A 23,561-nucleotide genomic window follows, 5' to 3' on the forward strand; every position below is an offset into this window, starting at 1 on the left:
TGTTAACATAAACTGTCATGGCCATGGGCCCTGGTTAAGGGCGAGTTTTTTTTTTTTTTTTTTTTTTTTTTTTGAGAGAGAGAGAGAGAGCATGAGCAGGGGGAGGGGCAGAGGGAGGGGGAGAAGCAGACTTACTGCTGAATAGGAGTAAGCTGCAGGGCTTGATCCCAGGAAGAGCAAGTCCTTTCTTTGAAATATGCAGAGTTTGGGCACCCCAGGCCTGCTGAGTTAACCTTTTACTGCACAGGAGATCAGGTTTTACATGCTTGGGTCTAGTTCCCCTTTGTCTGGGTCTCCTGGATACTTAGAGTGTTCATATTTTCCACCCCTTTCTAGATCATGGGGGCAAAGCCCTATTTTATTGTCCTCATGACTTTATATACTGTTCTCTCAGGCCCTGGTGGAGGCAGAATTTGTGTAGGATCTCTGGTTAGCTTGACATTCTCATGGTATTTTAAATCTCTGAGGCTGTCTTGTCTTCCCACAGATCTCCCTGAGACCCCTGGAAATGGGCTGCCTTGGCTGTATGTTTGCTTGGATTAGGGTTTGGACAATTGATGGCTTATACTGGTGCCACAGCTCTGCCCACAAAACCCTGTGTCCCTCCCAACCTGGGTCCAGCTCTTTTCTCCTAGAATTCCTTGTTATGAATGCCACTGCCTTGCAATGTAACTTGCTCCCTGAGGAGTGCGAATCTTTAACATATATGAAAGTGCAAGATGTGTGGAGTTGATAAGTTTTTTTTTAAACAAGTATGCAGATACCATTTATTTGGTCCATGAGTACCATATAGTTGTAATTTGATGTTTTAATGAAACATCAAATATAAATAACCTGAAACTATAGCAATACACAAAATTTGGCTCCTTACACAGACATACCAGGCAGTAACAGGCTGAAAACTTGAGTAAATGAACACTGTTTTACATTAGTGTACATAGTGCCAGTTAACATTTAAAAACAGGCTTCAGTGCATGGCATTTGATACTTCTTTGAATCTGTTTCAGTCAGTTAAGAGTATGAAAATGGTTAGATCTAGGCTAAAAATAATTCTAACAAAAAATAAAAGCATAATATTTATAACCAGGTATCAACTTGACTAAACTATGATATTCTATTTTATTTTTTTAAAGATTTTATTTATTTATTCATGAGAGACACAGAGAGGGAGGCAGAGACCTAGGCAGAGGGAGAAGTAGGCTCCCTGCAGGAAGCCCGATGTGGGACTCGATCCAGGACCCCAGGATCACGATCTGAGCCAAAGGCAGACGCTCAATCACTGAGCTGCCCAGGTGCCCTAAACTATGATATTTTAATACCATTAAATGATACTTAAGGGTATTTACATTAGAAAGGCAACATGCATTGTGTTCTTTCATCCCACAGATAGTTATGCACACACTTTGTTTGAAGGATTTTAAAACTATATTCCTACTACGATTACAGCATACTGCATGTTTCTAATTATTCTAGCAAAATGAGCGCTTTCAAAGGAGCAGAATCATCTTTTTCAAGTCACTGGTGTCATTTTTTTTCCCCCTTTGGAACAAGGGACATAACAAAGAAGCTGGTTCTGCCCAGATGACCTACTACAGTCAGAAGGTTCTGTTTAGAGATCTTTCTGTTCAATCTAAAGCTATAACATTATCAAGCTCTTCTGTCTGTTGTGCACATGACCTCTTTGCGCTGATATTCTCTCTTATCCAATTTCCTCTTGTGACTTCTCTCTTTGTTGATGTTGGCATTATCTGAAGGACCTTCTTCATCTGAATCAACTATGAGCATTATCTTGCTCCCGTGAAGTGGACGTGGAAGGCTGAGCTCCATCGTCCTGCCATTGCTTTTGCTTTTGGCATCATATTCAGTTTGTTTGGGGCCTCCCTTTTTCTGGGGAATCACCAACAACGTCAAGTTCAACATCCTTCCCTAGGGCCTTACTATGAAGGATGTTGATCAATAAAGTGTAGTTTTGAAGAAAGTCATCGGTTTGAAGCAGGCTCCCATTTCCAGTTCCAAATTCTGACAGCTTATTGTGATTATTAGCTTCTGCCTCTCCCTCCTCTGAAGATACTAGGATTGTTCCTTTCCATCTCCAATTTGGACATCTGGAGTCACCATAGCAAATTTTTCTTTCACTATCTTATCCTGTAATGGGAGAACAGTCATTTTGTGGATGTTCAGCCAGTCACTCTGGCTTGTTGGCACATGTCTAACAATTGGGATTGTGAGGATCCAGTGCCAAGGTACAGGAAGTTTCTTTTTTGCATTTGGCTATTTATTAAAAAATAAATTGTTCTACTGGTCTACTTTTCTAATAAAGTCTTCAATCCTTCTAGTACTATTAACCCAGCAATCACTCCATTAGTTGTAGCAATAGCAGGAATAATGTTCTCTGCCATTAATTTTCTACCAAATCTGCTCTTCATATTCATACTGAAAATAAGCAGCATGAGGTCTGCAGCAGAGGTGACCCATTGTAGACAGGTCATCCTTGCCCCACACGAGCTCAGTTCCATCTTCCTTTTCTGTTAAATGAACTCTCAAAGCGTCAATGCTCTTTGAAAAAAAAAAAAGAGGTGTATAGCTCTTTACTCTAGAACCTGCTGGTCTTGCAGACCTAACTGGAGTTCATTTTGTTGATCTGATTCATTGGTTTCTTCTCCTTGATTCTGTACTTCAGCCCAGTCCAACAGAACTGGTGGTTTCCTTTTCCACCATAGTTTGTCCATTGTTAACAGAAACTGGATATCATCTTTAAAAAGCTTGGTAAAACATTTAACCAGATCATTCATATGTGGAATATAAGAAATCGTGGAAGGGATCATAAGGGAAAGGAAGGGAACTGAGTGGGAAAAATTAGAGAGGGAGACAAACCATGAGAGACTCCTAACTCTGGGAACCGAACAAACAGTTGCAGAAGGGGAGGTGGGTGGGGGGATGGGTAACGGGGGGACGGACAGTGAGGAGGGCACTTGATGGGATGAGCACTAGGTATTATACTATATGTTGACAAACTGAATTTAAATTTTAAAAGGTGTAAAACAGTTTGACCAATCATAGCCCATTCCTTAGTGGAAATATGTTTAATGTCACCATATTCATTAGATGCTCTGCTACAGCTTCCATTGGTTTCTAGGAAGCTTTAGGTCAGCTCTATCAGGGGATACTTCTTAATCAGCATGTTTTTCTTCAATTTTCCTAGTCCTATGAAGTTGAGCAAGTTATTTGCTTTCTGAGTTTTTTTTTTAATCTATAAAATAGGAATATTAAAATTGGCTGTGGTTGTGATTAGAAATAACCTATGCAAAGTGGCTAGCCCAGTACCTGGCATATGGTAGACTGTAATAAATAGTAGCTACTACTACTATTATTTGTCTGTGTAAACAGAGTAGGCATCTCTAGATCAAAGAAGGTAGCTGATACAATGCCCGGTTTCATCTGGGGACACATGTTCAATTTGGAGGACTCCACTGTAAGATATGTATGTGTGTGTATGTTCATGTGAGTGTGCATGACTGAACATTAACAGTCTTTGCAAAGATGGTGGTCAGGAGGGCAAAGAATCTAGAAAATATGCCATATGAAGGAAATGGGGATATATAGCTTGAAAAAGAGAAAACTTAGCTTGTGCTGCCTTTAAATATTTGCTAGTTACTATTTAGAAGCAGAAGTAGACACATGTGGTGTAGATACAAAGGATCTGCCTATTGGGTAGACACTAGGAAGGCCAGACCCTGCAAGAAACAATTTTGGCTGTCTAACAATTACAGCTGCCCAGTAGCAGAGTAGGCTGCCTCGGCATTGTCCTGGCCCTGGAATTATGCATTGGCAGATGCATGATTTGTGTGTACACAGAGATTTCAACTTTGGATGGGAGCCTGGCTGAGAATGAACTCCAAGTCTCCATGTCTCTAGTGGTTGTCTTGCTCATTTTTCTTGTTAAGATCCTGTAGGAGCCAGCACTCATAAAATGCCCCTTGATATTATATACCATTATAACTTTGAAGGAACTACAAATACTCAGGGAATGTCAAAAGTGAAGTCTTCTTACCATATACCTAGTTATCCCTAGAATGAAATTTCAACTTGGTTGAGGAGAGAGTGTCCCAGTAAGTGTTACTTTTCAGAATGATTAAAGTCTCTGGGCCTATCTGGACTCATTCATTTTAACTATTCCATTTCCCAAGAATATCATCTCATTACTTTTTCAATGACCCAATATTTTCTGTATAAGTGAATGAGTCCAGAAAGTCATTTCAGCCATTGATTATTTTTGGTGACCTTCTGATCTGTTCTGAATCCCTTTTCTTTTAATTTCCATTTATGTCCTCCTGTCTTGTCATCTGTTCTGAGCTGAAAATAGTAACTTAGCTTGACCTTATTATCTACCATTTAAGATTTTATAGTCTTTGGTTAAATCTCATCTTAATAAGTGTTGCTAGGGTAGACTGTAGCTTTTTTTTTTTTTGGCAGCTCTTTGCAGCTCAGATCTGTTACCACAGGATCAACTATACCGCCCTTTTATAAGTATGCCAAAATTTCACTTCATCTTTTTGATAAGAGCTGGCTTCAAAGTCAGCCTTACGAAGATAGACCTATTTGCTTAGAAACAAAAAACACTCCTACTTAGCCTTGAACTATCTCCCAAGTCTGTTTGTGAAAAAAATTCAATTTACATGGGACTTAAAATGTCACTGGGCAGGGAACATACTAAGTGGTGTTAGTTAGATCTTAATGTGGCTGAAGTGATCAGCTCCTTTGCTAGGAGTACATTTTGATGTGCGAGAAGAAACAGGGCCATAGAATAACTCTGGGCACTTATTTGGCCAAACAGATTCTTTTAGAAAACGTTTATGGAATACCTGCATATGATTTGGCAGTAGGTTACGGAAATACACACCAAAAAGACACAATAGTTGACTTCAAGGACCCCCTGTGGAGGGGTGTGGGCCTGTCATTAGGAAACATAAGAAAACAGGGACACCTGGGTGGCTCAGTGGTTGAGCATCTGCCTTCAGCTCAAGGCATGATCCTGGGGTCTGGGATTGAATCCCACATTGGATTGAGGATTGGGTCCCATCCTTGCAGGGAGCCTGCTTTTCCCTCTGCCCATGTCTCTGCCTCTCTCTGTATCTCTCATGAATAAATAAGTAAGATCTTAAAAAAAAAAAAAAGAAAAAGAAAAAGAAAACATAGGTAAGTTTCAGAGCCTAGAAAACAAACTTCTTATTTCAAGAATAGGATCTGGGTGGCCCAAAATCATTTTTATACTAAGAAGTGGGGAGAATGAAGACAAAGTAGTAGAAAAGAATAATTTCCTCCAGCAATTTCAGATGATTTTTTCATTGAGGAATAACAGTTTCTTTAGGGTGTTTTTTTTTATTTTTTTATTTTTCTATTTTAAGATTTAATTATTTTAAGGATGCCTGGGTAGCTCAGTCAGTTAAGCAACTGCCTTTGGCTTGGGTCATGATCCCCAATCAGGCTCTCTGCTCAGCAGGGGGCCTGCTTCTCCCTCTTCTGTCTGCCACTCCTACTGTTTATGCTATCTCTCTGTCAAGTAAATAGATAAAATCTTAAAAAAAAGAGATAAGATTTATTAGAGAGAGAGAGAGAACAAGAGCAAACATGGGCTAGGGGGAGGGGCAGGGGAAGAAGGTGAGGGACTCTCAAACTGACTCCCCACTGAGCATGGAGCTGACATGGGGCTCTATCTCACGACCCTGACATCATGATCTGAGCCAAAACTCAAGAGTTGGAGGCTTAGGGCAGCCCCAGTAGCCCAGCGGATTAGCGTCACCTTCAGCCCAGGGTGTGATCCTGGAGACCTGGGATCAAGTCGCAAGTCAGGCTCCCTGCATGGAGCCTGCTTCTCCCTCTGCCTGTGTTTCTGCCTCTCACTCTCTCTGTGTCTGTCATGAATAAATAAATAAAATCTTAAAAAAAAAAAAAAGAGTTAGAGGCTTAAATGACTGTGCTACCCCGGTGCCCCCAGATTTTTAATTATCTTTCTATTATGTCCTTTCTGATTGGGCATTACTCAAAACCCATGCAGTCTTTTGAGGTTTGGCCAGGACTTCTGATATCCTCGAGGCCTGTCTTTGTTGGCAAATCCAGTTTAAGAGGCAGCAAATCAGCAGGAAAGGAAAAGACTCCCCTTTCTTCATTGCTAAAGCTCTCCTCCTTCTTCTCTGTGTCACCAAGTCCTCTTCATGTTGCCAGGCCCAGTTTACATTCCACCTTCCCTGTGATACCTTCTCTGAATGCCCAGCTGGACGTGAGCTCTGCTTAGCTAGAGTGCATTCAAGCATCATTCTCCAGCACTCTCCTGTTGTGCATGGCACTCACTGGCTGGCATGGAGAGCTATCCCTTCCTATTTAGGGTGGAGTTTGGCCACAATCATGTCACCATCATTACTCTCAGAGGAAGAGAGTACCAGGCGAAGATGCTGAGGATCTCATAAAGGACAACATTCAGACCAGCCCTCCCTTAAGGGCTTATAATCTGGTACAGCTCCCTTTAAATGAGATTGGCTGATATTAACTGAGATCTATGAATTCAATGAGAACTTTAAAAAATTGTGTTTTTCTTTTAATACTAATAAAGTATTTTTATCAACTATAAGGACTGAAATTCTATTTTGCAATGATAATTTGCTACTGGTAGATATTTCAAAGAATAAGAATGAAGTTTAAATTGAGGTTTTATAGATAACCTCTGGGGTCAAGAGACTATTAGTTCTCTGAAAGAAGTCCTCGTATTACTCAAATTTGAGGGACATTTGTTTCATTCATTCATCATTCATTTACTCAATAAGCATTTATTGTATGACCAAGTGTTATATGCCACACACTGTGTCAGACACATGAGCAAGTGGTCAGGACATGTTCTATGCTCCAGAATCCTAAGTGCCACTACTGACTTATCAAGTAGCACCTTCCACATGGGTCAAGCCATTCTCTAAGCTTTGCTTTCTCCATCAATAAAACAAAGATAAGAGTATTTTATCTATTTCTGTCCCTACAGAGGTGTAGAAAAAGACCCTGGGATTAAAAAAACTCTACAAAGAATTAGTTGTATCCAAACTTGGCGTTTCCAAGTCAGCTACAAGTGCTAAATCCACATTTCTTCCTACCTCCCACTAGTCTCAGTGGGAGGGATCTGGGACCCATGGAAGGTCTCGACCAGCTCTAGCAGAAGTGGGTTCTACATTGCAGAGCAGATTTTTCACAAGAGCTATTTTCAGATTTGTTTACGCTGTCACTGACCTCCAATTTCACATTTCACAAACTCCCATGGGGCCGAGGAGTTACTCCCTAGGAATCTTCTCTGGTTAGCAGGAACTCAAGGGCAGCGTGCTGATGGGTCTGATGTTTAAAGGACAATCTGTCACAAAGCTAAGGGGCTTATTACTCATTCTAACACTGAACACTAAATAAACACCAGACTAGATGGAGACATAACCTGGGACCTTTTTACACAGAGCTAATATGAATAGCCATTAAAGTAGCACATTTGCCAATTCACACCCACTGAATCATTTCTTGTTAAAAAATGCCTAACTAGGGCAGCCCTGGTGGCTCAGCGGTTTAGCGCCGCCTTCACCCAGGGCATGATCCTGGAGACAGGGGATCAAGTCCCACGTCAGGCTCCCTGCATGAGCCTGCTTCTCCCTCTGCCTGTGTATCTGACTCTCTCTCTCTGTGTCTCTCATGAATAAATAAATAAAATCTTTAAAAAAATGCCTATTCAGTATTGAGTTGCAATGCAGTCATCAAGGACTACAGCATGACACTTAAACATGTCTAAGTAAATCTCTAACAGGGCCACTACCCTGCTAGCCCACTACTACTGGAGTTGTATGTGGGATGAACTTTGCATTAAAGGGATAAATTCCCTTTTAAATATTTTAACAGACAGATGTAGATATAGGATCATTCACTCTAGTTTTTTAAGTTTATCTGATCCCAAGCATCATAACCAGCAGCTTCCAAAGCTTCCATGCCTGGAGCCAGACTCCATGAGTAACTAAAATAATGCATTTGTGGACACTGTAGGATATACTGTGTGGTCCTATCAGTGGCTGCTGTGTGTGGAGCAAGAACTGCTAGGGACTTTGGGTGGGAGTGGAGGGCATGATACCTTTATTCATTCAACCAACATTTACTGAGTATCTACTTTGTGCCAGACATCACACTACATGCCAGAGAAACAAAGGTAGATAAGACACAGTCCCTACCTTGTAGATGCTTATAGTCCAGGTGGAGATACTGACAAGTGAAAGAGGCAACTGTAATAAAGAGCAGTCAGAGTGATACAAGCTGTTTGACCCCGTCTTGGAGGTCAGAAAAGGCTTGTTGGAGCACAGGTGTTCAAACTGAGACCCTGAGGATGTATCAGAGTTAATAGGTCAATTTGAGGGAATGGTAAAGTGTGCAAGTTCCAAGGTGTGGACAGCATGTCAGTTTGGAAACTTATTTTATCTTTATTGTTTGAAAGATTTATTTACTTATCTGAGAGAGAGAGAGCGAGAGAGAGAGAAAGAGTGTCAAGCAGACTCCCTGCTGGATGAGGAGCCTGATGTGGAGCTTGATCCCACAACCCTGAGATCATGACCTGAGGCAAAGCCAAGAGTCAGATGCTTAACCAACTGAGCCACCCAGGGGCCTCTGGAAACTTATTTTATTTTATTTTTTAATTTAAAGATTTTCTTTATTTATTCATGATAGTCACACAGAGAGAGACAGAGAGGCAGAGACACAGGCAGAGGAAGAAGCAGGCTCCATGCAGGGAGCCTGATGTGGGATTCGATCTCAGGTCTCCAGGATCGTGCCCCGGGCCAAAGGCAGGCGCCAAACCACTGTGCCACCCAGGGATCCCTGTAAACTTATTTTAAATTGGCTGGTCAGAGTACAAGATGGTAGGATAAGAAATAAGACAGGAGAGATGAAATCCTTGATTATATTGCCTCCTAGTTATTGTTCCCTGCACTCCTTCCTCAAAAAAGACATAGCAGGTATATTTGTGTGTGTTCACGGCAATAAAGAAAAACAAAAAACAAAACCTCAAGTAAACTTTTCAATTGAAATGTTTAGTTTGCTTGATTGGAGGCTATTTAGAAGTGAAGTGATGATCTCTTTGCTTGCTCCAAATCAGGTTGGGGAAAACATCACCTGTGAGGCTAGTTATCACAGGGGCTGTGACCCGGTATTTGCCAAGCTTCCAAATTTTCAACCGAAAATTCAGTTTTTAAGAAAGAAAATTATCCGGGACTTTCTATATAGAAACAGAAGGAACTATGCTGGAGAGAAGCTAAGAGCAAGTCTCATATGTGAATGGCAAGAACATTGGGAGGGATGATGATGATGATGCAGATGGGCCTGAATTCCAACCTGAGGCCAAGGGTGGGTGTGAATGTGAGTCTAAGGCCTCTTGGCAAAGAAATGATTAGCGAGGAGGCTTTACTGTACAAATATTATAAACAAAACATTACATTCTATTTTCTTTTTCTCTGATTAGAAAAGATACATGTTCAGTACAGATGATTTAGGAAAATATAGAGAAAAGGAAAGATTACCTAGAACTTTCATCCAGAGGCAACCTTATTGATAACAGTAAGTGCATTTATGTTTGGTCACATATGTAGACATGTTTTAAGAATAAAATTGGGAACCATATACCTTATATACTGTTTTCTGACTTGCTTTTTCACCTCAAGTGTTAATATTAGGAACATTGCATATACCTTTGTGTATACTTCGATGGCATGATATGTAGTGGATGTATGGTATTAGGTTATAAATATATACTATCTGATCAATTAATGAATTTTTGGGCTTTCAGGCTATTTCCAAATTTGGAGTCTTATTTATTATCTTGTGATGAATATCCTTTTTATTAATCTTTCTATGCATTCCTCGCCTGTAAGACAGTACTGGAAGCAGAGTTACTGGATCAAAGAATGTGGCTTTTAAAAACTTTTATTACTAAATGATTATCCAGAAAGTTCATGCCACATGGCATGTTCAGCCAGGTGCAAGAGAATCCTCAGCAACGCTGCACGTTATTAAAGTTTGTTTCACCGGTTTATTTCTGTTAGAAATAACATGCCGTGATGGGTCTCTGCACTGGGTATTAGGATCTAGGATTTGAGGTCTAAAGATTCCAGACCTTACTTTTTTATAACACCCTAAGTGCTAGATGTGAAAGTGCTTTGTTAACTCTATGAGACACATATATACCAGGATATTACTGTGGTTGTCATGTCCAGCTGAGTTGGGTTGAGTGAAGCTGCTGCTGAGATGCAGTCTGGTGTAGTAGAAAGAGTACTGACTTTGTACCAAGTCCTTGCTCCAGTATTTACTGGGTGTGTAACTGCAAGTCAGCTTAAAATGCTATTAAAGACTAGGTAGCTTAAATGATACATTGATTTCTTGTAGTTCTAGAGGCTGGGAGATTCAAGGTCAAGGTGCTGGGCTGATCAGTTCCTAGTGAGAGCTCTCTTCTTGTTTCGTGCTGTGTCCTCATGTGGCTGTCCCCTAGCTCTTCTTGTGAGGGTACCAATCCCATTCGTGAGGGCTCCACCCTCATTCCCTTATAAAGGTCTCACCTCCCACTATCATCACATTGGGGGTTAAGTGCTTCAACATATGAATTTTGGGGGGGACACACAAGCATTTATTTTATTTTTTTTCACACAAGCATTTAATCCATACTAGTAAACTTGGGCAATTTATTTAACACCCAGAGGCTAAGTTCCTTCTTTTGTAAACTGGGAGAATAATGCACAGTTTTTATAAAAACTACATTATATAATGTGTGTATATGTAATAAGTACTCAATCAAGGAGAGTTATCAGCCCTAATTACCAAGAGATAATCACTTTTTTATGTTTCTGGATATTACTTAGAGGGATCATCTATTTATTTAAAGATTTTATTTATTCATTGATGAGAGACACACAGAGAGAGAGAAAGAGAGAGAGAGGCAGAGACACAGGCAGAGATAGAAGCAGGCTTCACGCAGGGAGCCTGATGTGGGACTCAATCCTGAGACTCCAGGATCATGCCCTGGGCCGAAGGTGGCGCTAAACCGTTGAGCCACCCAGGGATTCCAGGGATCATCTATTTAGAAACTAAAGTGGAGTTCACCCCTGCACAAAGCCCTTAAAAATTATTGAAAAGTGTATACACACACACACACACACACACACACAGCTGATATAAGAACAATAATGGGGAAAAGGATTTCAGCCTATGTTGACAGGTATACTGTTTTAGGTTCCTGGACCCAATCCCTGTGTGTGTGTATATGTGTGTGGGGTGGGGTGAGGGGGCAAGAGACCTCCCACAGAACACCAAGAAATTGCTAAACATCAGGAGGGTGTCCAATACTTCAGCTTAATTCCAACACTGTCTAGCTGGAGATAGCATCAGATTCCACAAGTTAAGGAGTCTGTCCTGTAAGTCTGTCAGCCCCCGCTGTCCTCCCAGGTGGGGGAGATGGTCAGATGACAGACACACATGCAGGTTATTACCTGTACTTCTGACTGGCTATAAATTGGAGGTTCCTATGACCTCCTCTTTGTGTTTGATTAATTTGGTAGAGTGGCTCACAGAACTCAGAGAAATATTTTACTTCCTAGATGACTGTTTTATTATAAAAGGAACTGCCAGATGGAAGAGATCCATAGGGCAGCATGTGGGGAAGAGGTGTGGAACTTCCATTCTTCCTGAATCTCCACCTCTCCACCAACCTGGAAGCTCTCCAAACCCTATCCTTTTGGGGGTTTATGCAGGCTTCATTACACAGGCATAATTGATTAACTCATTGGCCACTGGGGATTGAGCCAAGCTCCAGTACTTCTCTCCCAGACTAAAGATTCCAACCCTCTCATCACCAGGTGGGTTCCTCTGCCAGCCAGGCCTCATCCTCAGGTGGCCTAGGGGCATCTAAAAGCCACCACATTGGCATGAAAAAAGAAGCCTTGATCACTCTTATTACTTACGGAATTCCTAGGGTTTTAGAAGCTCTGTGCCAGAAACGGAAGGAAGACCAAGTATGTATTTCTTATAAGTCTTTCTTATATTATCAACGTCATTTCTCCAACAACTCCTGTTTTTTGCTCTATTATTTTTTTAAAGACACAGAAATCTAGAAGAAGAAATCTAGAACTCTGAGGGTTCACCATCCTTGGTGAACACTGGTCACAGGCACACAAAACAACATGATTTCTGTTTCTGCATTCATTTTCATACTCGTTTTCAATGACTCTTGTTGAAAAGTTCCTTCCTAGAACTTCCTTTGGGGCTTACCTCTGACCTGATTCAAAGCTCTATGTCCAGACTCTCTCCCTCCCCCCTTTCCCTGTCCACTCACCTGCTGCCACTTCTCCTTCCTTTCCAGGCTCCTCAGCCTCAGCACAGCTGATTCCAGAAACATTTTTCCTCTTTACGTCTCTGCTCCACAGGCTGTCCTCTTCCCCTCATCATTTCTCATTTCTCACCGTGAAAATCTCTCCTTTCTCTCTTTATGGCTTCCTGAGACCTGAAAATAGAAGTAATTTAAATTTGGCAATTATGACGACAATGAAACACCTTTTGTGAAAAGTAGAGTTTAAAATGCAGGAGTTTGCTGCTCTGGAAACCTAGCTCTCTCTCTGCCTTTATTCTGCGGATACCCCTGCAGTGGTGTTCTAAGGTCACCCCAATCCACTTGCTGAAACCTGAAAGGCTAAGAAATGACTACCACATGCAGGCAGGTGACCTCCACTTGCAGGGGTGAGGGTGGGGTCGACCAGAGGTACCAGGTTCAGGTTCAGCCTAGCCTCTTCTACCTCAAATGAGCTTCCCGACCCTCCTGTGGAATCTTTGCCCTCCCACACTCCACACCCTGCACCTGGACTGTTCCGTGTTCCAGTCCTATGCTGGCATCAGGTAGCTGGAATCATGGAGTGGGGGGTAGGGGGTATAATTTCTTCTCTGCCAATGACTAGATGAGTCACCTCCTGTGGGCTGTTCGTGGCAACCTTTTCCTCCATCCTTGAAGTTGGCCCTTCTGAAGACTTCACCTCCTCTGTTATGAAGTGCCTTGAGCTCTCCAAAAATCAGCAGCAAATGTATTAGTGCATATTAACATCCCACTTTCCTGGCACATGACTAGGCTAACACTTAAACAACCAGCTCCAAATCTGCTAAAATCTGGTTTCAGGAGGACGACATGGGAAGCATGTAATGTGGAGCCCATCTCCCGACAGGTGCCATCTGTTCTCATTAGAGTGATCTAGCAGCTTCAGCTTGGGAGGGAGGGGCCTCCAGGTGCTCAGAAGGAAGTCTGCTCGTGTGTTATCCTTTCAAAGACTTTGCTTTTATGTTTGGTTTAGTTTTTGTTTTTGTCTGGCAGGCTGAGAGCCTGTCCTACATTCCAAGAGAATAACTGCTCCAACATTGTAAGAAATTAAGTCCCTTGGAAAAAAAAATCTTGAGTGGGCTTGTAATGGCTCCTTGACCACATGCTCTGCTATTCAATTTATACCAGAGAAATATTACAGAAGTTGGGATCCAAAGTTGGTGTGTGTGAGCCATTGCTTGAAAAGGGATGGATGCTTCTTGGGGATGGTGATCCTTCCCCCGAGCACCACCCCCTCCTCCCGCCGCCAGCATTTATTCAGTCTGGAGAGATTCGGTCTGCCAGGCTCCCACTCCTACATTCCAGGGAGAGCTAGGCCCATTCATTGTCCTCTACATGCAGAAAGTGATAATAATTCCTCGGAGACCTAACTGGGCTCAGGGGTATGTGATTGAAGCCCTGCTGGTGACTGGAACTGCCTTTTATGCGTCTGTGTGGGGTTATCCATTTCGCAGGTGTTTTCTATTGCCAGCCTGTGGGGATGCCCACTGAGTCAAAAATATATTTCCATGAGGATAGGCCTTTTGGAGGTGTCTTATATCACATTTTGGGAAAAGCATGGGAAATAAGAGCATTTGGCCTTAAATTTGAAATGATTCTTTCCCAGATTTTATATTAAAGACTTTGTCTGCAAGATTGATCTGAAGACTAAAGCACGACTCCAAGTCTCCAGCATATCTTCCCCCTCTCTTGGGGTCTCCTTCCTGCCTGTTCCCTACATCTTTTCCTAAGCTGCTGTTCTGCTTCCCATCAAGTGCTTGGTTTGTGTATCATGTCAGCTCATTCCTGTTAAAAAGTTAGCCAATGTTCAGATATCCTCATGGGCGGATATTTGCATTTTAATAGGTAGCTTGAATATGGAAGAGCTTCAGACTAAAGCAGTGAATCCTCACTGGGAAGAGAGGCAATTTTGGATGGGGTGAGGGTGTGTGAGATCTGAAACATTATCAAATCCTACTGTGTAAGTCCTAAGATGTGTTGATGCAGCCTCTAAGCAGAAGTCAGACTGAATGAAAGGTGTTTCTTTCTGTTCCCAACCCTGGGAGCAAATAGGGGCCTGCTGTGGGAGTACAGTCAGCAGTGACCATGCTACTGTGTGTTCAGATTTAGCAAATAAAAGTACAAGGTGCCCAGCTAAATTTGCATGTCCAATAAACAATACTTTTTTAGCATGAATATATCTCATGTGATATTTGGGACATATTTATGCAAAAAATTCTTGTTTATCTGAATTCAGATTTAACTGAGTGTCCTGTATTTTATTTGGCAGCCTGCTAACCACACTAGCCTGTTGTTAAAAACTAATTTCTAAAAGAGATAAAATTATAACTCATATATAAACAAAAAACAAACGTGTCAAAGAATTTTTTTTTTTTTTTAGGAGGGGGTGTGAGGGACAGAGGGAGAGGGAGAGAGAGAGAATCTTAAGCAGGCTCCACGCCCAGTAGAGAGCCCAACACGGGGCTACATTGTACAACCCTGAGATGATGACCTGAACTGAAATCAAGAGTTGGATGCCTGGGGCACCTGATTGGTACAGTTGGTTAAGTCTCTGACTCTTGGTTCCAGCTCAGGTTTTGATCTTAGGGTCCTGAGATGGAGTCCCTCTTTGGTCTCCATGCTCAGTACTGCTCAGTGAGGAGTCTGCTTAAGACTTGCACTCCCCCCCCCAAAAAAGACTTGCACTCCCTAAAATAATCTTTAAAAAAAAAAAAAAAAGAGTTGGAGGGGGGAGGGGCAAGATGGCGGAAGAGCAGGGTCCCCAAGTCACCTGTCCTCAACAAATTACCTAGAAAACCTTCCAATCATCCTGAAAATCTACGAATTCGGCCTGAGATTTAAAGAGAGACCAGCTGGAACGCTACAGGGAGAAGAGTTCGCGCTTCTATCAGGTAGGAAGACGGGGAAAAAGAAATAAAGACACAAAAGGCCTCCGAGGGGGAGGGGCCCGCGAGGAGCCGGGCTGAGGCCGGGGCGAGTGTCCCCAGGACAGGAGAGCCCCGTCCCGGAGGAGCAGGAGCTGCACCAACCTTCCCGGGCGGAAAGGCCTCCCGGGGAATTGGAGCAGGATCCCCAGAAAGGCGGGGATGCCCTCGGGCTCCCGGGGACAGTGACAGAGGAACTGCGCCCCGGGAGATGCGCCGAGCTCCCTAAGGGCTGCAGCGCTCGGCGGGACCCGGAGCAGCTCGGAGGGGCTCGGGCGGCGGCTCCGCGGAGGGGGCTGCGCGGCTCCGGGAACAGCTCAGCGGCGGCGGCTCGGGCAGAGGAAGAAGCTCCGCGCGGAGGGGGCGGCGCGGCTCCGGGAACAGCTCGGAGGGGCTCGGGCGGCGGCTCCGCGGAGGGGGCTGCGGGGCTCCAGGAACAGCTCGGAGGGGCTCGGGCGGCGGCTCCACGGAGGGGGCTGCGGGGCGGGAGCGCGAATCCAACAGCGCAGGCCCCGGAGCACAGGGCGCCGGGACACAGCCCAGGATCCGGCCTCCCCCCGGGACAGGCAGAGGCCGGGAGGGCCCAGGACAGCAAGGACGCTCCTGCCTGGAACTGAGCAGATCAGCGGCCCCGCCCCGGAGCCCCCAGGCCCTGCAGACGGAGAGCCCCGGAGCTACTGCGGGAGCTGACTCCAGGGTCCCAGAGCTGCCCCCGCCACTGTGGCTTCCTCCCGGGGCCTCACGGGGTGAACACCCCCCACTGAGCCCTGCACCAGGCAAGGGCAGAGCAGTTCCCCAAGTGCTAACACCTGAGAATCAGCACAACTGGCCCCTCCCCCAGAAGACCAGCGAGACGGACCAGTTCCAGGGGAAGTCAAGGGACTTAAAGTATACAGAATCGGAAGATACTCCCCCGTGTTTTTTTTTTTTTTTTTTTGGTTTTGTTTTGTGCTTTTTTTCTTTCTTCTTGATTTCTGATTGCTTCCACCACCACCCCTTTTTTTCTTTTTTCTCCTTTCTTTTTCTTTCTCTTTCCCCCCCCCCGTTTGTTTTCTTCTTTATCTTTTTTCTTTTTCTCTTTTCTTTCCTTCTCTCTTTCTCCTTTTCCCAGTACAACTTGTTTTTGGCCACTCTGCACTGAGCAAAATGACTAGAAGGAAAACCTCACCTCAAAAAAAATAATCAGAAACAGCCCTCTCTCCCACAGAGTTACAAAATCTGGATTACAATTCAATGTCAGAAAGCCAATTCAGAAGCACTATTATACAGCTACTGGTGGCTCTAGAAAGAACCATAAAGGACTCAAGAGACTTCATGACTGCAGAATTTAGATCCAATCAGGCAGAAATTAAAAATCAATTAAATGAGATGCAATCCAAGCTAGAAGTCCTAACGACGAGGCTTGACGAGGTGGAAGAACGAGTGAGTGACATAGAAGACAAGTTGATGGCAAAGAGGGAAACTGAGGAAAAAAGAGACAAACAATTAAAAGACCATGAGGATAGATTAAGGGAAATAAATGACAGCCTGAGGAAGAAAAACCTACGTTTAATTGGGGTTCCCGAGGGCGCCGAAAGGGCCAGAGGGCCAGAATATGTATTTGAACAAATCGTAGCTGAAAACTTTCCTAATCTGGGAAGGGAAACAGGCATTCAGATCCAGGAAATAGAGAGATCCCCCCCTAAAATCAATAAAAACCTTTCAACACCTCGACATTTAATAGTGAAGCTTGCAAATTCCAAAGATAAGGAGAAGATCCTTAAAGCAGCAAGAGAAAAAAAGTCCCTGACTTTTATGGGGAGGAATATTAGGGTAACAGCAGACCTCTCCACAGAGACCTGGCAGGCCAGAAAGGGCTGGCAGGATATATTCAGGGTCCTAAATGAGAAGAACATGCAACCAAGAATACTTTATCCAGCAAGGCTTTCATTCAAAATGGAAGGAGAGATAAAGAGTTTCCAAGACAGGCAGGAACTGAAAGAATATGTGACCTCCAAACCAGCTCTGCAAGAAATTTTAAGGGGGACTCTTAAAATTCCCCTTTAAGAAGAAGTTCAGTGGAACAATCCACAAAAACAAGGACTGAATAGATATGATGACACTAAACTCATATCTATCAATAGTAACTCTGAACGTGAACGGGCTTAATGACCCCATCAAAAGGCGCAGGGTTTCAGACTGGATAAAAAAGCAGGACCCATCTATTTGCTGTCTACAAGAGACTCATTTTAGACAGAAGGACACCTACAACCTGAAAATAAAAGGTTGGAGAACCATTTACCATTCAAATGGTCCTCAAAAGAAAGCAGGGGTTGCCATCCTTATATCAGATAAATTAAAATTTACCCCAAAGACTATAGTGAGAGATGAAGAGGGACACTATCTAATACTCAAAGGATCTATCCAACAAGAGGACTTAACAATCCTCAATATATATGCCCCGAATGTGGGAGCTGCCAAATATTTAAACCAATTAATAACCAAACTGAAGAAATACTTTGATAATAATACACTTATACTTGGTGACTTCAATCTAGCTCTCTCTATACTAGATAGGTCTTCTAAGCACAACATCTCCAAAGAAACGAGAGCTTTAAATGATACACTGGATCAGAGGGATTTCACAGATATCTACAGAACTTTACATCCAAACTCAACTGAATACACATTCTTCTCAAGTGCACATGGAACTTTCTCCAGAATAGACCACATACTGGGTCACAAATCGGGTCTGAGCCGATACCAAAAGATCGGGATAGTCCCCTGTATATTCTCAGACCATAATGCCTTGAAAATAGAACTTAATCACAACAAGAAGTTTGGAAGGACCACAAACACGTGGAGGTTAAGGACCATCCTGCTAAAAGATGAAAAGGTCAACCAGGAAATTAAGGAAGAATTAAAAAGATTCATGGAAACTAATGAGAATGAAGATACAACCGTTCAAAATCTTTGGGATGCAGCAAAAGCAGTCCTGAGGGGGAAATACATCGCAATACAAGCATCCATTCAAAAACTGGAAAGAACTCAAATTCAAAAGCTCACCTTCCACATAAAGGAACTAGAGAAAAAGCAACAAATAGACCCCACCCCCAGCAGAAGAAGACAGTTAATTAAAATTCGAGCAGAACTAAATGATATCGAGACCAAAAGAACTGTGGAACAGATCAACAGAACCAGGAGTTGGTTCTTTGAAAGAATTAATAAGATAGATAAACCATTAGCCAACCTTATTAAAAAGAAGAGAGAGAAGACTCAAATTAATAAAATCATGAATGAGAAAGGAGAGATCACTACCAACACCAAGGAAATACAAACGATTTTAAAAACATATTATGAACAGCTGTACGCCAATAAATTAGGAAATCTAGAAGAAATGGACGCATTCCTGGAAAGCCACAAACTACCAAAACTGGAGCAGGAAGAAATAGAAAACCTGAACAGGCCAATAACCAGGGAGGAAATTGAAGCAGTCATCAAAAACCTCCCAAGACACAAAAGTCCAGGGCCAGATGGCTTCCCAGGGGAATTCTATCAAACGTTTAAAGAAGAAATCATACCTATTCTACTAAGCTGTTTGGAAAGATAGAAAGAGATGGAGTACTTCCAAATTCGTTCTATGAGGCCAGCATCACCTTAATTCCGAAACCAGACAAAGACCCCACCAAAAAGGAGAATTACAGACCAATATCCCTGATGAACATGGATGCAAAAATGCTCAACAAGATACTAGCCAATAGGATCCAACAACACATTAAGAAAATTATTCACCATGACCAAGTAGGATTTATCCCTGGGACACAAGGCTGGTTCAACACTCGTAAAACCATCAATGTGATTCATCATATCAGCAAGAGAAAAATCAAGAACCATATGATACTCTCATTAGATGCAGAGAAAGCATTTGACAAAATATAGCATCCATTCCTGATCAAAACCCTTCAGAGTGTTGGGATAGAGGGAACTTTCCTCGACATCTTAAAAGCCATTTACGAAAAGCCCACAGCAAATATCATTCTCAATGGGGAAGCACTGGGAGCCTTTCCCCTAAGATCAGGAACAAGACAGGGATGTCCACTCTCACCACTGCTGTTCAACATACTTCTGGAAGTCCTCGCCTCAGCCATCAGACAACAAAAAGACATTAAAGGCGGGATCCCTGGGTGGCGCAGCGGTTTGGCGCCTGCCTTTGGCCCAGGGGGCGATCCTGGAGACCTGGGATCGAATCCCACATCGGGCTCCCGGTGCATGGAGTCTGCTTCTCCCTCCGCCTGTGTCTCTGCCTCTCTCTCTCTCTCTCTCTGTGTGACTATCATAAAAAAAAAATATTAAAAAAAAGACATTAAAGGCATTCAAATTGGCAAAGAAGAAGTCAAACTCTCCCTCTTCGCCGATGACATGATACTCTACATAGAAAACCCAAAAGCCTCCACCCCAAGATTGCTAGAACTCATACAGCAATTTGGTAGCGTGGCAGGATACAAAATCAATGCCCAGAAATCTATGGCATTTCTATACACTAACAATGAGACTGAAGAAAGAGAAATTAAGGAGTCAGTCCCATTTACAATTGCACCCAAAAGCATAAGATACCTAGGAATAAACCTAACCAAAGAGGTAAAAGATCTATACCCTAAAAACTATAGAACACTTCTGAAAGAAATTGAGGAAGACACAAAGAGATGGAAAAATATTCCATGCTCATGGATTGGCAGAATTAATATTGTAAAAATGTCAATGTTACCCAGGGCAATTAACACCTTTAATGCGATCCCTATCAAAATACCATGGACTTTCTTCAGAGAGTTAGAACAAATTATTTTAAGATTTGTGTGGAATCAGAAAAGACCCCGAATAGCCAGGGGAATTTTAAAAAAGAAAACCATAGCTGGGGGCATCACAATGCCAGATTTCAGGTTGTACTACAAAGCTGTGGTCATCAAGACAGTGTGGTACTGGCACAAAAACAGACACATAGATCAATGGAACAGAATAGAGAACCCAGAAGTGGATCCTGAAATGTATGGTCATCTAATATTCGATAAAGGAGGAAAGACTATCCATTGGAAGAAAGACAGTCTCTTCAATAAATGGTGCTGGGAAAATTGGACATCCACATGCAGAAGAATGAAACTGGACCACTCTCTTTCACCATACACAAAGATTAACTCAAAATGGATGAGAGATCTAAATGTGAGACAAGGGTCCATCAAAATCCTAGAGGAGAACACAGGCAACACCCTTTTTGACCTTGGCCACAGTAACTTCTTGCAAGATACATCCATGAAGGCAAAAGAAACAAAAGCAAAAATGAACTATTGGGACTTCATCAAGATAAGAAGCTTTTGCACAGCAAAGGATACAGTCAACAAAACTAAAAGACAACCTACAGAATGGGAGAAGATATTTGCAAATGACATATCAGATAAAGGGCTAGTTTCCAAAATCTATAAAGAACTTATTAAACTCAACACCAAAGAAACAAACAATCCAATCATGAAATGGGAAAAAGACATGAAGAGAAATCTCACAGAGGAAGACATGGACATGGCCAACATGGACATGAGAAAATGCTCTGCATCACTTGCCATCAGGGAAATACAAATCAAAACCACAATGAGATACCACCTCACACCAGTGAGAATGGGGAAAATTAACAAGGCAGGAAACAACAAATGTTGGAGAGGATGCGGAGAAAAGGGAACCCTCTTACACTGTTGGTGGGAATGTGAACTGGTGCAGCCACTCTGGAAAACTGTGTGGAGGTTCCTCAAAGAGTTAAAAATAGACCTGCCCTACGACCCATCAATTGCACTGTTGGGGATTTACCCCAAAGATTCAGATGCAATGAAACGTCGGGACACCTGCACCCCGATGTTTCTATCAGCAATGGCCACAATAGCCAAACTGTGGAAGGAGCCTCGGTGTCCATCGAAAGATGAATGGATAAAGAAGATGTGGTTTATGTATACAATGGAATATTACTCAGCAATTAGAAACGACAAATACCCACCATTTGCTTCAACGTGGATGGAACTGGAGGGTATTATGCTGAGTGAAATAAATCAATCGGAGAAGGACAAACAGTGTATGTTCTCATTCATTTGGGGAATATAAATAATAGTGAAAGGGAATATAAAGGAAGGGAAAAGAAATGTTGGTAAATATCAGGAAGGGAGACAGAACATAAAGACTCCTAACTCGGGGAAACGATCTAGGGGTGGTGGAAGGGGAGGAGGGCGGGTGTTGGAGGGGAATGGGTGACGGGCACTGAGGTGGACACTTGACGGGATGAGCACTGGGTGTTTTTCTGTATGTTGGTAAATTGAACACCAATAAAAATTAATTAAAAAAAAAAAAGAGTTGGACGTTTAACTGAACTGAGCCACCTAGGTGCCCCATCAAAGTTTTTAAAAACTCATTGTTTAATGAAAGAACCAGTAGGAGGTCACAATTGGTTCAAAAGAGAATTCAGCACACACATAGAAGACACACACATATATATACAATCAAGAAATGCTAAAATAGGGATGCTTGGGTGGCTCAGTGGTTTAGTGTAAGCTCAGGGTGTGATCCTAGGTCCAGGGATTGAGTCCCACATCGGGCTCCCTTCGAGGAGCCTGCTTCTTTCTCTCTCTCTCTCTCTGGCTCTCTGTGTCTCTCAGGAATAAATGGAATAAAATCTAAAAAAAAAAAAAAAAAAGAGAAATGCTGAAATGAATTGGTTAACAGAGTTGAAGCTAGCCATATTCATAGAGCAATAATCAATTACACGTTGGGCAACATTAATTTGCATTTCTCTGGATATGAGTCTGTTTTCTACAAACTACAAAACTCTCAGTTTTCTACAATTTGCGATAGTGATAAAGTAGGTCAAAGATAATGAAGGCACAGATAACTAGGAAAGGGTATGTTAGACTATCCAGTACTCACTTTTGCCTATTTTAAAGTCAGGGAAATTTAAAAAAAAAAAAGGGAAATTATAATTTTTCCTGACTGTGTCATGATCTTTCCTGTCTCTGGGCCTTTGCACATGATGGCTCCTTAGTAATCTTATATTTGTCGATTATCTCAAAAATCATTACCTTTGAGAATCCCTCACTGACCCTCAATCTGGGTTAGATTCATGCTTCATAACATAGGAATATGCTTCTTTCATTAGAGCATTTATGTCAATTCTCAATTTATGCCTTTTACTGAGGTCTATAATTCCTTGCAGGATCTAGCCTCTTTTCTCAGCTTCTTCTTTAATAATTATGCTATAGTCATACTTTTCTCCTGTTACTTGATCATAACAAGTTTTCCCCTGCCACAGGGACTTTGCACCTACTGTTCTCTGTCTCTGGAATTCTTTTTTCTCTTGGCTTTTGCATGGGATGTTTCTTTTTCATCTCTCAGCTCTCAGTCTGAATATCACAAAGGCCTATCCTGATCATCCTACCTAAAGATATTCCTCTCCCCTCCCTTACTTTATATCCCAATGGAACCTTAGCACAGATCAGATTCCCCTCATAGGCTGGTTAAAACACAGATTGCTGGGTTCTATGCCCAGAGTTTTTGGTTCAGTAGGTCTAAGGATCTGTGCCTTAACAAGTTCTTGGGTGATGCTGATGCTGCTGGTTTGGCCACCACTCCTGGAGAAACAATGTTCTGATTATTTTTCTTTCAAAACATAACATTATTTTCCCCCTTTAACTGATTTGCTGTCCCTGCACAACTGAAAGCTCCACATGGGGAGGGCATATTGACAACTTTATTCTTTGCTTTATTCCTGGTACCAAAGGTAGTGCCAGGTTTACAAAAGATGTTCGATAAATATTTGTTGAATGAACAAACCGTTTCCTCTCTTCTTGTTCTGTATCATTATGAAGAGTTTGTTCATCAAAGCACTACTGAATTCAGGTGCTGAGACTAAGCCAAAGGGATTGGCTTTTCTCTCAAAAGTAAGTTTGTGGAGCAGTGGTCTTGATAAACCACACCAATATCTGATCGGTAACTTGGATTAAAGACCAGTGTCTGTTGCAACCTGTACTGTCACATGAGCTTGCCCTCCTTTCTAGGGCCAATGTCACTAACCCACAGTTGGTTAGACATAGGGGCTTTGGGTACTGTTGGCAGGGTCCAGGCTGACCTGGGTTTTGCTAAGACCAGCGCTATGGTGAATATTCAGAAGACATGGACAGGTAAGGGTGGGGAAGGCCTTGTGTGTTGGCCTCAGGTGTGTCTCC

General features: G+C 42.5%; 1 pseudogene; it reads right to left on the bottom strand.

Moving 5' to 3' along the window:
- Positions 1-1,317: 1,317 nt before the first annotated feature.
- Positions 1,318-12,442, bottom strand: LOC121474055 (annotated as a pseudogene).
- Positions 12,443-23,561: the final 11,119 nt, after the last annotated feature.

This window comes from Vulpes lagopus, chromosome 12, assembly GCF_018345385.1.
Source record: "Vulpes lagopus strain Blue_001 chromosome 12, ASM1834538v1, whole genome shotgun sequence".
Lineage (NCBI taxonomy): Eukaryota > Metazoa > Chordata > Mammalia > Carnivora > Canidae > Vulpes > Vulpes lagopus.